The sequence below is a fragment of the Thunnus albacares genome, chromosome 6, assembly GCF_914725855.1.
Source record: "Thunnus albacares chromosome 6, fThuAlb1.1, whole genome shotgun sequence".
NCBI lineage: Eukaryota > Metazoa > Chordata > Actinopteri > Scombriformes > Scombridae > Thunnus > Thunnus albacares.
Genome location: NC_058111.1, coordinates 5542340 through 5548548, shown reverse-complemented (window position 1 = coordinate 5548548; position 6209 = coordinate 5542340).

The window sequence follows — 6209 nt, the reverse complement described above, 5'->3', positions numbered from 1 at the left end:
CAATACATCGAACGTAAAATAACGTTTCATATGTATTTTTTCTGATCTACACCTACAAACCTACAAAATACTGTATGTGGTGCTGGAATCTAAGTGAAGAACTTGTGGGTTGTTATAACTGTTCAATAAATACGAAGGGCTCTCGTAGCTCCATTGTGGGTGCTTCTCATTAAAGGTTATATAAAGTTAAAAAAATGCAACACAGCTCTGATTCCTCGGTTCTCCCCGTCCACTCAAAGGTCAGCACTGTCAATACAGTTTGCAATTGTACAACTGCATTAATTTGTGCGTTTAAAGGTTCAGTAAAAACAGACTTGGACCCAAAAGCACAACTCCCAGACAGGACAGGTAAGATAAAACGTTAATCTTTAAAGGATGGGTTCGCAGTTTTTCAAGTGTGTCTTAAAACAACAGTCAGGAGCCTAAATGAACATTGAAATAGGTTTTTCTTGCTGTAATCATTTTTCCTGTTCATACTGTCCACTAGAAGATCCCTTAATAGTGCACTTACTAATATGAAGCTTCAGCGTCCAAATGAGTCAAATCAAGTAGATATCTTTCAACGTTACAGTCTTTTTAGTGCCAAAGTTCCTCTTTTTGCTACCATGCTTCCACCACAAATCAATAGGGAAACACTGCCCGAGGAAATTTTATTCTAAAGAGACTGTAAATGTGTCAGATATCCACTTGATATGACTAACTCAGACTGCTGAAGCCTCATATAAGCTTCACATCAACTTTTAAATGTGGATTTTGGCCTCCATCACTTACATTGAAAGCACATTTGAAGGATCTTTTAATAACCAGTATGAACAGGAGGAATGATTACAGCGAGGAAAACCTCTTTCACTGCTCATACGGAAACCTGACTGTTGTTTTAAGACACACTTAAAAATTGTGAACAGGCGAGGGTCGAAAATCAGGCAGGCAACAGGCAGATGAATCAATAGGGGGAGTTGGCAAAGTGGCAAAAGTCCAAAAAGGCAGGCAAAGGGTCAGAACTGGCAAGAAAATGGCTGAAACACTAGTGGCTTATATACAAAAGACAATTTGGCAGAAAATGAATGAGAATGGGCCAGTAAATACTTACGGGCAGATTTTGGAAAGTCAGGTGATGGGGGTATGGCGGGAAAAGGGGTTACTGCAGGGCAGGTGGGTGTGGCATGATCTGAAACAACAAGAGAGTTAAGAGATGAGGCGGACATGGATGAAAAACTGGACTGTGACTCAGCAGACAATGTGACAGTGAGTCACAGTTTACCAAAGTAGGATTCTGCTAGAAAAGCACTGTGCGAATTTACTTAATCTTTGTGAGAAAAGCCATTGGACTCACTGTGCACTGTACTAATTGCATTTAAAGCAACAGTCTCTATTTAATACTGATGATCTACCAGTAGTGTGGGCAGAAATCACAGTGTGGGTGGCAACAGAGAGAGAGAGAGGTGGGCCCAGCTTGTAAAAGACAAATCAAACTTAATAGGTCCTGAAACGCATATATTAACCAAAATAGGCCACTACAACCAGACTTGCCTGAATGCTAATAGCTAATGTTACAGGCACACACACACACAAGGAAAGACAGGAAAGAAAAAGAAACAATAATTAAGTGCAGAGTTCATTTGAACTTAGACTTAGTGCTTTCTTGTCTATATCAAAACATGAAAAAGGAGAAAAATACATAAAAGACTGACACTGAAGCACAGCATAAGCAGAATTCAAGAGGGATTGAGTCAAGACTTGCAAATGAACTTGGACCCGATTTTATGCCAGATGGGGACAGATGGCAGATGCAGCAACATCAGCATAAAATCCAATTGTGCACCCAAGAAAACCTACACTAGTATTACACAATAGTATTGAAATAGGGAATAGACTACCACAGTCAGAGATTGTTTAAATTAGCTTACTTTTGATGATTACAGCAGCAGCTGTTGGGGCTTGGTGTCTTTCAAAGGAGAGCAGGGACAAAGAGTTCCCTCTGTATGTCATCACTGATGCCCTGATGCCAGTTTTTATCTGACTAATAGTTGAAAAGAGTCTTTCAACACTACAGCTTGTTGTTGCTGCTGACAGGTAAAGGGTTGAGTTAGCAGCCACGTACGTGCCGTTACTATTTTGCACTTTTTAAGGAGAAACTGGCGCAGGAGGAGGTGTCTGGGTTGAGAATGATGGTTGAACTTGAGCTAAATTCTCTCCATCCTGCTCCTCAGGATCTTTTTGTGACAAACTTGAACTGCTTTGTTTCGACGTGGTTTTTATTTTAACCTACGTTAAAAGCAGCTAGCTAGCGGACAGTAGGCTTCTGTTCGGGCCGTACAATAAGTGAAAGAGGAGGAGCTGCTCGCTGCTTGCAATCTGGCATTTGCGAAATGCACTGCAACTAAAAAACTCTGACCTATTAACATCATGATATGGTAAACAAGAAGCAAGAAACAAGATTTATTTATATTGGTGGTGTAGTCGGATAATTCAAACAGTATTCACTGACTGCTATTCACTGGATGATCCAGCAAAAAAGGAAGCCTTCTGATTGGGTGGCCAACCTAGACCCACACACAGCTATGTGCCAGTGACCTACGTAAGCAAACAAGACCATCAGCGAGAAGACTGATATTTCTATATAGTTATTCTAAATGCCTGCCATGCAGACCGGAAGAGCCTCTGTTTATATTACATGTAGCCTTGTAGCCCGGTCGCCAGAATAAAACGATGGCAGTTTACGTTTCTGCAAACCACAGAAATGTTGAATATCTATGTTTCAACACGTGTAATACGTATCATATCAAAATGTCAACAAAAAGTATTATCTCAACATTTCTAAAGTGATGTAATTCACATGTGATCTATATGAGCTGACTTTCCTATTAGGAGGAGGAGGGGCAGGTGGATGGTTAGTAAGTTTCTTGGCAGCAAGTTGGAAATCAGCAGAGAGCACGGTTTGAGACCACCTCGAAACCAACGCTTGCTTCCTGTTTCAACCGACAAAAAGCAGGTGTTTTTAGCGAGACGTCAGGACATTTGCAGCTGTTTTTTTGGCGAGAAAACTGGTTGTTTATAGTGAGACATCGGCCGTTTTTATTTTATTTTTCATTTTTATTTTAACCCAAACCATGATCTTTCCCTAACCCTAACCAAGTGATCTTTGTGCCTAAACCTAACCAGACCTTAACCGCAGCATTGTCACACCATAAAACATCATTATTCAATGAGTAGAAATGTTAATGTGCTTCGTTTGTAGAAATGTTAATATGCTACGTATTACACATGTTGAAACGTATATATTCAATGTTTCTGTGGTTTGCAGAAACGTTCAATGCCAACGTTTTGTTCTGGCTGTTGGGTTGAGCATTGTAGCATAGAGAGGACGTACAAAGACGTTACCAGGAGGAGCACATTTCTCTAAGTTTGACAACATTAAAAGTAAAGTTAGACTTGTTGTGAGCTTCCCGACTCATTTTAAAAAATAAATGGAGGTGTGACTGAGTACACGGTGTGGGGACAGCATGGAGATTGCTTGTGCACACTTGCTGTGACTGATGAATGCCTGGACTTCATTGCATACCTGCTCTGGAAACTGCCCCCCTTCATCACTGTGTATAACCTGTCTGTTAGTGCTGGAGCCAGAGGTTGCAGTATGAATTGTAGTGTGGTTTGTTTGCTGATAGCATCCTTTTTTTCCACATCCTTCATCTTACCTCAGAGCCCGGTGGCAGGAGCTGACAGTAAACACACAAACACTACCTTTTTAAATGAAATGTATTTCAGGGAACCGGCTTCTTGCCACTAGTCGTGTCTGCCAGCATCTCTCTTTCCTTCAGACCTGATTTTCATCACAGCGTCGCTCAGTTCTTTATTCTATTGTTTTTTTTTTCTAATTTTCCATTTTTAGGAAGCTGGTGTGCGACTGATAAGCTTTACAAGTTAATGTGACAATATGAATTCATGCAAACACACACACACACACACACACACACACACACACACACACACACTCCACTGCTCATTACTATTGAAAAGTTATAGTCTGTGTTGTCTATGATGTCTATACTGTCTCTCTCAGTTCGTCATGTGTCTCAGCGCTAACGGTGATGACAGCAAGGTGCCAATGCAGGTTTAAATATTGATTAATAATTCCTATTTATAACACCAACACACACACACACACACAGAGCCGAACACTCTTTTGCAGCTCTATTTATCGTTTCTCCTCTTCTCCCTCACTGTCTTATTGCCGTCTCTTCTCCAAACACACTTTTCATCCTCTTCCTCCCGCTGTCGACTGATCCTCCTCGCGTTAAGCAGATTCTCTTGCTTATTGTCTTTCTCCTCTACAAGCAACGTTAATATAATTTTCTCCCTCTCTGCGGTTTCTTTAAATCCATTTTCTTCTCTCTCTTAGGGCTTTTCCAGTTTTCATCCTCCTTGACATTTCACTACTATCTGCCTAATATCTGCCTCTCTTCTTTTGCTTTTCTCTTAAACTCTCCTCACTCGACTTTGTCTTATCTTTCTCTGTCTCTGCTGTCTTTGTATCTCTGTCTAAACTTAAAATATAGACCCAGCCTAAAGAGCCTGAGTCATGCTGTAGCTTTTTGTAAACCCAAACATGTCTAAAGTTCAAAATCAATAAAACCGTTTTACTGTGATAAATTGCAAGTACAAACACTTTTCACACATAGTCTCACACTCACGCTTGACCTGAAGATGAGAACTTTGTCTTTAGACCAGTCAGAACTGTGAATCTGATGGCCGACTACGACCTTTCTGTGTGGAGGTTGAATGTTCTCCTCATGCATGGGTGTAGATTTGGGTGTGTAGACATGGGGACATATTGTTAGGACATTTTAACTCCACATAATGTTAACGGTAAGACCTGTGCAGAGTTGCCAGGTTTATGTATTTTCTGCAAAAAGTGGGTTATTATGATAAAGACTGAGAAGACGGATGGGGGATACTCGACTTGATTACCTGGCAACCCTCAACTTCAAACTGTGAATTTTCAACTATTAGTAGCAGCAGTAGTGGACAAAACTAACATCAGTCAGTTTATATTATATTTAAATTTCAGGCGTTAGGTGTTAGGTGTTGGTTAGGTGCTAATTTGATCATTGCTCAGACATGTCATTTAATTAAACAACTCTGTGGGTGAAAATGCCTTTCAAAGCAAAGTCAGTTTATTTTTTAAAGAGGGACCAAAGTGTCACTGACAGCTGAGCTTCGCTAATAAAATGGTTTTGTATTTAATCCAAACATGAATCTACTTTTAAATTAGTGGGAGAATTATTAACTATTTAACGCCATCCTTCCCTTTTCAAAGAGAGGATCAGGAGCAGAGTGATTATTGTTTATGTGTCATTATTTATAAGGTAAATTGTCCAGCTGATCCTGTCAGCAGCAGCCTGAGCAGCACAGAGACACACTGACAGGTGACAGCAGCCTCTCAGCTGAGCTCTGATGTCATAGTGAAAGATTTAGCCAGGAGTTTAGAAGTTGGATGAAATATAATACAAGTAGAAGTTACGGAGATGATTCAGAGATATCAATCGATCAAAGAGAAAGAAGGACAGAGCTAGTTTGAAAGTCTTACAGCAGATAGTTGGTTTAAACAGAGTAACACATTAGATTAACAGGCTTTTATACATTTATGTTTGTAACTTTTATTGTGACGGCCTGTGAAATGTCAATTTTAAATATTAATTTTGCATCTCAGATTCATATCAATCAAATAAAATGTAAAAATCAGTGAAAAAATTCAGGATGCAGGTCTGGTTTCAGGCAAGTCAGCAAATACATATTCAATGAAGTCAACATTTTGCAGAGTCAGGCTCTTTATGTGCATATGAAAGAGAAAAGAGAGATAGAGAGCAAATGCACAACTATTTAAAAAAAAATGTCCCAAAGTTAAAACCAAACCTACGCCCTTGTCCTCATGTCTGTTTCAATGTCCTCCAGGTTCAGGTGCAGGTGACGTGTACTGCAGGTGTGAATCAGAGTGGGAATGTGTCAACATGTGCCTACTGTAGGCCAGAACAGGCTGCAGCACCGCACCCCTTGACCCTGCACAGGATGAGCAGTTTAGAAAATGTGCGGATGATTCATATTAATGAGGCTTTAACACCGTGTCTACACTGAAAGCGTCTCAGCCGTGTATTTCCATCTGACTGAACAGTACGCTTCTATGTTAATCAATACAGCTGATTAACATACCT